This window comes from Alligator sinensis, unplaced genomic scaffold (assembly GCF_000455745.1).
Source record: "Alligator sinensis unplaced genomic scaffold, ASM45574v1 scaffold1631_1, whole genome shotgun sequence".
Taxonomy (NCBI): Eukaryota; Metazoa; Chordata; order Crocodylia; family Alligatoridae; genus Alligator; species Alligator sinensis.
Genome location: NW_005843205.1, coordinates 12,522 through 22,291, shown reverse-complemented (window position 1 = coordinate 22,291; position 9,770 = coordinate 12,522). Strand labels below are relative to the sequence as shown.

General features: G+C 42.2%; 1 long non-coding RNA gene across 1 annotated transcript in view; it reads right to left on the bottom strand.

Annotated features, from left to right (window-relative positions):
* Positions 1-7,171, bottom strand: part of LOC112548486 — a 65,625-nt gene extending 58,454 nt beyond the window's left edge. Inside the window, exon 1 of the long non-coding RNA XR_003092220.1 lies at positions 7,066-7,171. This is a non-coding gene — a long non-coding RNA (uncharacterized LOC112548486). The remainder of the gene's footprint in view (positions 1-7,065) is intronic.
* Between the last annotated feature and the right edge of the window lie 2,599 nt (positions 7,172-9,770).

The window sequence follows — 9,770 nt, the reverse complement described above, 5'->3', positions numbered from 1 at the left end:
AAAGAGATATTGCTTGTATATGTTATCCCTTTATATCCATAAGACATTGCTTCATATTGGCACTTAAAGAATTCAAGTCAGAGACCATCTTCAAACAAGGAAGAACTTTGCTTAATGCATTGTAGGTCCTGCTATAATAAGAAGGGCAGGGAAAGCACAACTGGAGCTGCACCTAGCAAGGGACATGATGGATAACAAGAAGGGTTTCTACAAGTATGATAGCAACAACAGGAAAGTCAATGGCAGTGTGGGTCCCTTACTGAATGAGGAAGGCAACCTAGTGATAGATGGTGAGGAAAAGGCTAAAGTACCCAATACCTTTTTTCAGTCTTCACAGGCAAGGTCAGCTCCCAGACTACTGAATGCGGCAGCACTGTTTGGGGAGAAGATGAGCAGTCTTCAGTGGTGAAACAACAGGTTAGGAATTATTTAGAAAGGCCGTTGACCATTATCTTTGAAAACTCATGCCTATCGAGGGAGGTCCCGGATAATTGGAAAAAGGCAAGTATAGTGTGCCCATCTTTAAGAAAGGAAAGGAGGAGGATCCAGGGAACTACAGACCAGTCATCCTCACCTCAGTCCCCAGAAAAATAATGGAGCAGGTCCTCAAAGGATCCATTTCTAAGCACTTGGAGAACAAGCTGATTAGGAACAGTCAGCATGGATTCACCAAGGGAAAGTCATGCCTGACCAACCTGATTGCCTTCTATGATGAGATAACTGGCTCTGTGGATGCAGGGAAAGCAGTGGACATAATATACCTTGACTGTAGCAAGGCTTTTCATAGGGCTGTGCAAAGCTTTGGTCACTGATTCGATTCAGTGGAGATTCGGCCCAATTTAGTGGCCGAATCACTGAATCTGAATTGAATCAGGAAACCCAATAATCTATCCAAATTGAATTAGAAGCTTCTGATTCGAATCAAAGAGATTTGATGATTTGGACATAGACACGGCTTTATGTTTTTTCTACATACCTCAAGGTAACAAGTGGCTCATGGATGCTGAGATGGTGGGGCAGATGGAGTGTCCCACAGGAGCGTGGTGGGGTCCCCAATGTACTCAGTGGTGGTCCACTTCTGGGTCTGCTGTGAAGCGCATGGGGGACCAACCCCCTGCCCCCCATCTTGGTGACTGGTGCCTCCTGGGTCTGAGGGGCACCCAGGGTCCCCCCATGGCTGATCACCAAGCTGGGGAGACTTGTGGGAAGGGTCCTGGAAATGTACACTTCCAGTACACTTCCAGGTCCATCACTGAGCATGCGGGCCCCCATCCCATCCCCCCCCCCCCCCCCCCCCCCCCCCCGGCACATGCTCGTGAGGGACACTCCATCTTCCTCACCATGTCAGCATTCATAAACCACTCCTGCTACCTTGAGGTATATAGAAAAAACATATAAACCTGTGTCTATGGCTTAACCACTGATTCTACAAATCAGAATCGAATCTTTAGATTCAGATTCAGCCGAATTTAATTGGGACAGTGATTCAAATCAACAAATCGAATTAGTGTCCCCCAAATTCGACCGAATATGAATCCAAATTGAATATGGCCCACTTTACACACCCCTATCCCATAGCATTCTTGCAAACAAGCTCAGGAAGTATGTGTTGGATGAATGGACTGTAAGGTGGATAGAAAGCTGGCTGGATTGTTGAGCTCAATGGGTAGTAACCAATCGCTCAATATCTAGTTGGTAGCAGGTATCAAGTGGACTGCCCCAGGGGTTGGTCCTGGGGCCAGTTTTGTTCAACATCTTCATTAACTATCTGGAAGATGGGATGGAAGTTTGCAGATGACACCAAGCTAGGGGGAGTTAATAGATACACTGGAGGGTGGGGCTAGGATTCAGAGTGACCTAGACAAGTTACAGGATTGGGCCAAAAGAAATCTCATGAGATTCAGCAAGGATAAGTGCAAAATCCTGCACTTGGGATGAAAGAATCCCATGCACTGCTACAGCCTGGGGCCTGACTGGCTAAGCAGTAGGTCTTCAGAAAAGTTCCTGGGGTTTACAGTGGACAATAAGATGGATATGAGTCAGCAGTGTGCCCTTGTTGCCAAGAAGGCTAACAGCATACTGGGCTGTATTAGTAGAAGCATTGCCAGAAGATCCAGGTAAGTAATCATTTCACTCTATTCTGTACTGGTGAAGCCACATCTGGAGTACTGTGTCCAATTTTGGGCCCCCCACTATAGAAAGGATGTGGACAAATTGGAGGGAGTCCAACGGAGAGCAATGAAAATGCTTCAGGGGTTAAAGCACATGACTCTCTGAGGAGAGGCTGAGGGAACTGGGCTTATTTAGTCTGTGGAACAGATGACTGAGGGGGGATTTGATATCAACCTTCCACTACCTGAAGGGTGGTTTCAAAGACAATGGAACTAGACTGTTCTCAGAACAAGGAGCAATGGTCTCAAGTTGCAGCAAGGGAAGTTTAAATTGAGTATTAGGAAAAACTCTCTCACTGGGAGGGTGGTAAAGGACTGGAACAAGTTACCTAGAAAGGTGGTGGAATCTCCATTCTTAGAGGTCTTTAAGGCCCGGCTTGACAAAGCCCTGGCTGGAATGATCTAGTTGGAGATGGTCCTGCTTTGAGCAAGGAGTTTGACTAGATGCCCTCCTTAGGACCCTTCCAACCCTAGTTTTCCTATGATTCTATGAAAGGAACTCTTGAGATATCTCTACTTCAAGGTCTATATATTTAACTACCAAGCTGATTCTCATACAAAAAAAAATTGATCATCATAATTTTAGATATTTTCCAACATGGAAACTGAAATTAAGTGGTCTGATCTTATCCCTACTTTTGCATGTAGAAAGCAGGACAAATCCAGATGACCTAGAAGAGTTAACTATATTTGGTTAGAGGTAACTGGGGCCTCACTCTTAAGTAGTACAGTCCTCTTCACTTCAATCCAGCATGGTCTTTGAATGAAGTCTGTAGTCATAGTTGTAAGGGAAGAGCCAAGGCCCCCTCTCCTTCCAAGCACAAATGCATGACAAAAACCTGGTCTGAGACTGTTATTTCAAGGGGTTTTTTTGCCCCAAGCTTGGCTAAGTAACCAATGGAAGCAAAGGTTTGAAAAGAGCTGTTCAGACAATAGCATGAACTGTCCCTCCTCTTAATTAAACTGATGCCCTTAAAGGTGGTTATTACTTTGAATCATGGAACTCCATACTCTTTAAGATGATAATTCCCCAATAATATTATTTGGACAAAACTTCCTGGGTTTAAACGTGTATGCTGCTGGCCTGTCCCCTCAGCTCAGGAAAGACAGACATTACTCCCATAAACTTTTTTCAGGCTTATTATTGAAACCAGCTTCACAAAACCTAAGCTATTCCCCTGACTAAGGCAGGCTCTTGTCCTCTACTTCAGAACTACTGCAGGCTTCCTACTTGTTTCCTGTAGCTTCTTCTCAACTAAGGCACTTACTGACTTTTGTAATCACTCATTCAGTCTTAGCTGGGAGGTGGTTGATCACTGATAGCTGAGGCTGACTCAGGTTTCCATTAACATTCCAGACACCCTGTAACACAAGGCCTTGGAACTTGTCTAGTTAACCTTTGCAGGCTGTAAGCCTTTGTGGAACAGGGCAAAGTGTGATCCAGCATCATGAGCAAAATACATTATTGTGGTATTTTGTCCAGATATATATGTAGGACTATGATAAGCTTTCCACACAGTGTACTAGACATTATCTCTTCACCTTTGTAGATACAAAGTTGTGTTATAAAATGTACTGCCTTGAAGTTTGGACCCTGAATTCTGAGGTAGAAATTCATTATTCTGCAGACTTTGACATGTGTGATCGATGTTAATTTTAGAGTTTCTAAAAAAAAAAAAAGTGCTCTGACAAACAATTGAAGCACTTTATTAATGTTCTATAGAGGATGCATAAACCATCACATAGCTTTTTTTACTAGGATCAGCATGTTTTAAAAGGATGGTGGAGGCAGTTCTCTTTGTTGGTTGATGCATTGTACATTCTGCCTGTTAGCTGCTGCTTCTAAAATTATTTGATCTTCCTGGTTAAAACCATCACTTCTACATTTTATACATCATGCACTGTTGAAACAAAAGGTCCAAAGTGAGGAAAAGTAGTATTCATAAGGAGCTAAGAAATCAAAATCCAGAGCAGGCTTGGAAACTGCATAGCAAGCACAAACTCAACTTTAAAACAAACTCTTTCATTAAAGACCAAGTCACCCTATTTTTAGCCATTAGTTCTCCAGGATTACATAACTGCCCTGCATCTTTATCCATTAGGGCTATGTGATGCTGGCGTGTAGTTAGATTTTGGAAAACAAATAAATGAAGCTTTACAAAATCTAAAAGTGTTCATGATTATTTAATGGTTTTCTTATGATAGTACCTAGGGGCCCTAACTAGGTTGGAGCCTCATTGTGTCAAGTATTGTACAAATACAGTAAATGATTGTCAGTAAATCAAGAAACAAGAACTCTAATTTATTTTCTCTGTACAGCAGCCATTACCATGGGACTTCAGCTTAGAATATAGACTTTTCAATCACAGTTAAATGTAAATAGATTTTTTTTTTGGCTAAAAACTCCATTGCAATGAAAAACTATTGTATAACAAGCCCCAAAACAGACTATAAACGGAGTTAAACTGGCTAATTTAATTCCAGAACCTAAGTGAGGTAAAGTGAAACAAGAAAGCAGAAACACTGAAAAGTTTGAAATAATATTAAAAACCAGTTGTAATAATCTTGTTGTGGCAGGTCAGGTTCACCTGCTACCATACTTTACAGTAGGTGGTATGCCAAGTGCTGGATAGGTATTAAATAACCTAGCAATCTGTAAGGTGCAAATGGCTTTGGGCAAAAGAGCACCTTAATCTTACCTCTGGTGGAGGAAATGCCACAAAGAGCTTGTGGAACTCCATGATAGGGTTGACTAGGCTCTTTAACCTTGGCTGGCAGCCAATATAGAAGTGGAGCCCTAACAGATGGAAAAATGGATGATATCCTTTGATCCGGGAGCTTCTGCAATCAAGCTGCTTCCAAAAATATTGCCCCCTGCCTTATCTTTAGATTAAGCCAGCAAGACCAAGAAGGGGACACCACTAGTGTGTGGACAACTCGGTGTCTCCATATACACTGCCTAGGCTTTTGTGCCCTGAAGAGGTCATGCCAGTTTTCCTTTACCTTTCAACATGTTCAGTGAGCTAACGCCTCACTTGATACAATTCTATTTTCTTGCAAGACAGAGAGATGCCTACTACTACTACTAGTGCAATAACCTTGGTAAGGGAAAGTGGAATTATATACACACAGGTAAAGGAAATCAGAATTACATACTTCTAGATTGTTCCAACTTCTACTAAAGTAAACTAGAATCTGAAGGATTGAGAAGTCTTCCCTAGCAGGCAAGAGGGAAGTTCATATCAACACCGAGAGCCTTCCAACCATTGGTCTACTGGGAGGCAGATACAACCCAAGAAGGCAAAGTATACTATGAAGAGGATTTTGCCAAGACCCAGACAAGTGGGTAATTTCAGCTTTCCTAAGCCAACAGGGCATCCTAATTAATTGAAGCTTCCTTCTGGAAGACAAAAACTTTATTAGTTGTACATAGTTGAAACAAACATGACTGTCTTTTGGAGTATCTATGCATGCATACATGCACACATATATATCCTCAAGGCCAGAGTCTTCTACCCTTATTCCCTCTGAGCAGAGTTAACACACTATGGCAACATACAGAAAACATACTACTTGCTATGAGCAAGAACTAGCCTGCATAGATCTCAAAACCTTAAAAGAGCCTATATTATTCAGAACCAGACTGAGCCTTTTGGTTGGAGGTGCAGCATCTGAAGGAGCTATGGAAAGAAGTGTGCCTCAGATAACACTTCCTTCTCATCTTGCTCTGTGATGCATGATCGGAAGTGTAATTTACTTCATCACTTTCCACAAAGGAAAAATATCTTTGTATCTGCTAGGCTGTCCCACCCAGGACACAGCTAAACCCCTTCCCAGTTGCTCACAAGGGAAACATCTTTCACATAATCCCTGCTTCCTTCATTAAAGCAGGTCAGTATCAGTAGGAGCACCAAGGCATGCACTGAGAACTGGATGAGTATAGCTCACAAGACTCCTCTGTAGGTGGTGTGGTTTCATGCTAGGCTTCTCCTACACATAGTTGTTTCCAACTCATGATTGTGCCCTTATGAGTTCAGAAGCTATGGAGAGCACCTGAGATCAATCATTCACTGGCCCAGGGGAAGTTAAAAGTGCCCAGGGAGCAGGGCTGAGAGAGAAAGGGGGTGGGTGGTGCCAAGGAGGTAGCACTGAACTGTGCCACAGGGTTCCTCTCTCTGGGCCTTGGAAGGACCATAACTGTGAGTTAACCCTTTGTTGATTGTATGACTGTTTGTTAAAGACATCATTTTTGTTATGGACATTATTTTCTGGATGAGAGCAAAGTTGCCTCTGGAAAAATAAAGTGCTGAATGACTACCTGCTACAGACCTCTTGCAGGAACATATAACAAAAGCAACTTCTGGCAAGATTCAGCCTGAAGTCACTTTACTTTCCCCAATGAGTAAAAACTTCCAGCATAAAAACCTTTAAAGTGCCTTGTAAGAGGCTTAAAATTATACCAGTTTTACATGTTAAAAATCTGTCATTTTAAAAATTCTGAAATCCTTTTCATGACAGAGCATCTCTTGAGCTCATCATCTTTTTCTCCTTTGGGGATCTTAGCTAACTGTCTAAATGCCCTAGGACAAAAAATCCCCATTGATAATTATCAAAAACTTGGCAACAAACACACAGTTTAGGTAAAATATATGTGCTGAGGCAAGATGGCTACAAGCCAGGCTTCCCCTCCCTCAAAACTTCTAACTTATTATTTGAAAAAAGTATACTAATTACTTTCAGTGCAAGGCTCTTTTTCAGCAGACAGTCAAAACCTAGATAGCTCTTGCGCTGTTTCAATATGAGAAGAAAATACTGTGATCTGATTATTTTTTTGTGAAGACCCAAGTTGATGTTTCAGAGCTTTTGAAATTATACTGTAGGAAGTTATCCAGACCTCAGATTTGGGAGAAAATTCCTGTAGTATTGTGGAATTGCCATTTCCTGGGTTTGATCTCCATTGCTTCTTTGTGCAGCCCTTAGCACTTGTAGAAGGCAGGTCTGCAAAGAGGATATACAAAGATACCATTTGGATGCAGTCATATTATACACACACATTGCATAGCTACAAATGGCTACAGAAAGGACAGGGCAGCCAAGTATAAGTCCAAGACAAGAAGTCTAGAGGTACATAAAAATAAAAACCAGTTGTGCTTTGCTATTGTGCTACTCCAATATAGTTAACATGACTCCAAGCAAGATGCATTCTTACACTGTTCCTTCAGTAGCATTCCTGTCAGTAGGGGACTCTTCAATTCGCTGAACAGCAGCATTTTGAGCACAGTTGGTGTTACCCCAAGTATCCTAACACCTGATTAGATTTCAGCTTGAAACTACTCCAAAGAAAGGGATGGCCATTCTCCTTCTCTATCCAAGCAGAGCTTGAAAACCCCAGAGAATGCAGTCAGAGCACATACTGGGGATTACAGGGAAAGGGAAACATTTTGAAGTGGGTGTGGATTTTACTGCCTTAAGTTTTTGGTATCAACAGCAGAATTTGCACTCTGGCTGAGTTAGCTCCTCTTACAACCCAAGCGGGGAGAAAATAAAATCCCCTAAAGTAAATAGAGTTGGGGGGAATTCAAGAAAAAGAGTTTTTTGTTTGGGTTTTTTTAAAGCCTCCTCTGTAGCCCCTTACAAATATTGTGTCTATCTTGTTTACAGAAGAGAGAGAAATTCCTGTGTTTGTCTGATAGCCACAGATGATAGCAACCAAGAGCAGGCACTTGAAATCTGGTTGGTTCTCCATCAGCCTCATTAAATATATTTAATGCCTGGATTTCCAGTGACCATTTACTTCAAGTGGAAATACTTATACTTGTCCCCTGTGGACAATTTTATGTTTTAAAAACCTCAGAAATCACATTGCACTGAGGCAAATGTCTCTCTTGTAATAAAATTTACTGTCAGAGTTGTGAAACAAGTACAGCAGAACTGCAAATCTGCTGAAGACAAATGTTTTTTTCCAAAACTACTCTGGCTGAAATACCTAGAAAGTAGCAACAGCCCTAAAGTCAGTTAAAAATTCAATTAAGCCATAAAATAAACTTTAGCTTCAAATAATTGTTACTGTTGGAGACCAAAACCTGAAAGAGGTAAGCGCTTGCATTTGTGTGTGCACGCAAACAACATACTTACCATGCATGGCATAACCTGCTCAAAATGCATAGCAGGCATTACTGGTACCAAGTTGTCACTGAAATGTTAATAAAAACAGGCCAGTTTTTTCAAGCAAGGCTGCCTAAACTAAGTCACTTAAATGCATAGTTAGACTCTTACATATCCAATTTTCAGAAGGAAATAGGTACATGCACAGTACCTATTGTTGTCAGTGATAGTTGTAGATAACACACCTCTAAGAAACTAGCTATTTATTTAGGGACCCTAGTATGGATTTACGTGCCCAATTTTAGCCATCCAGAATAAAGGTCTCCATAGTTTTTGTCCTTTGCTGTTGTAAAAGGATACAGAAGAGAACCAAGGTAAATATAGCATAGTCATGTGAATATATTAGTAAGAAAGCTCGTGAAAATATGTATACTTACTGAGGCAGTAAATGGTACCAAGGCACTTTGTTCCCTCACCTTGGGCAGATTATGGTCCTGTCTACTCTAGGCTGCTTCTGCTGCCAAAACCTCTGCTAGCAAATTGTAGCTACTACAAGATCCATACTTACCTAACTCCAGGTAACCCACCTACAGCAGCTATGCAAGCTGGACAAAGTTGATCATGGAAATATACCACCTGCTGAAGAGACTACAGCAGTCAGTAGTGAAGACTGGCCTGGCACAAGGGCTATGGTAATGACGTGGGCAGAGGTTTGTTAAGCCTCTACAGTGCCACGGGTCTATAATTCAATTGTAAGGGTTAATCCCTCAGAGTAGTGGCCTGTAGCCTAGCCCCACTCTGAGGCCCGCTACCATTAATGAAGACAAACACAAAAGTAAGAGTTAATAAGCAAATCTGTATTATAAGCCAAAGGTATCAGCAATCATAACAACATGAACTAATCAACAAGCATTGAACAGAACACTGTATACAAATATGCACAGAGAGCAATACTGGCCTGTCACCAGCGGTGGCAGCCAGGAGCACTGACACCCAGGCTGCAGGGCCTACTGGCCAGGCCCCTGCCAGACACAGGATTTCTATCTAAGGGGGATACTTTACCCGTCCTATGGAGGGGGAACGAAGGTCAGTATCTCCGGTGGAATTCAGGTGTATCTTGGTGGACTTGTCCTTTTCCCTGCACTCACCACTCAGCATCCACACTCCCGATCTTCCCAGGCCTTTCACACACGGGCACCACTCACTCCTACCACATCTCAGCAGATTCAACACCACACAAATGTTTCAGGCTCTCAGCCACTATGCCCAACGCATAGACACCTAGGCATACAGCTAGTCATGCACCATCAGTCATGTCTACCTGCTCATGCAGCCTCTCGACACACGCACTCCCCACTGCACACATGCACACACTGAGGCAACAGTCAAAACCTATTTTATGGTGGCCACCTCACACCACCTGTCAATCATGCCATTGGTCCAATCACAACTCCATTCATTCCAATGAATCAATAACATCACTTTCTTGGAACA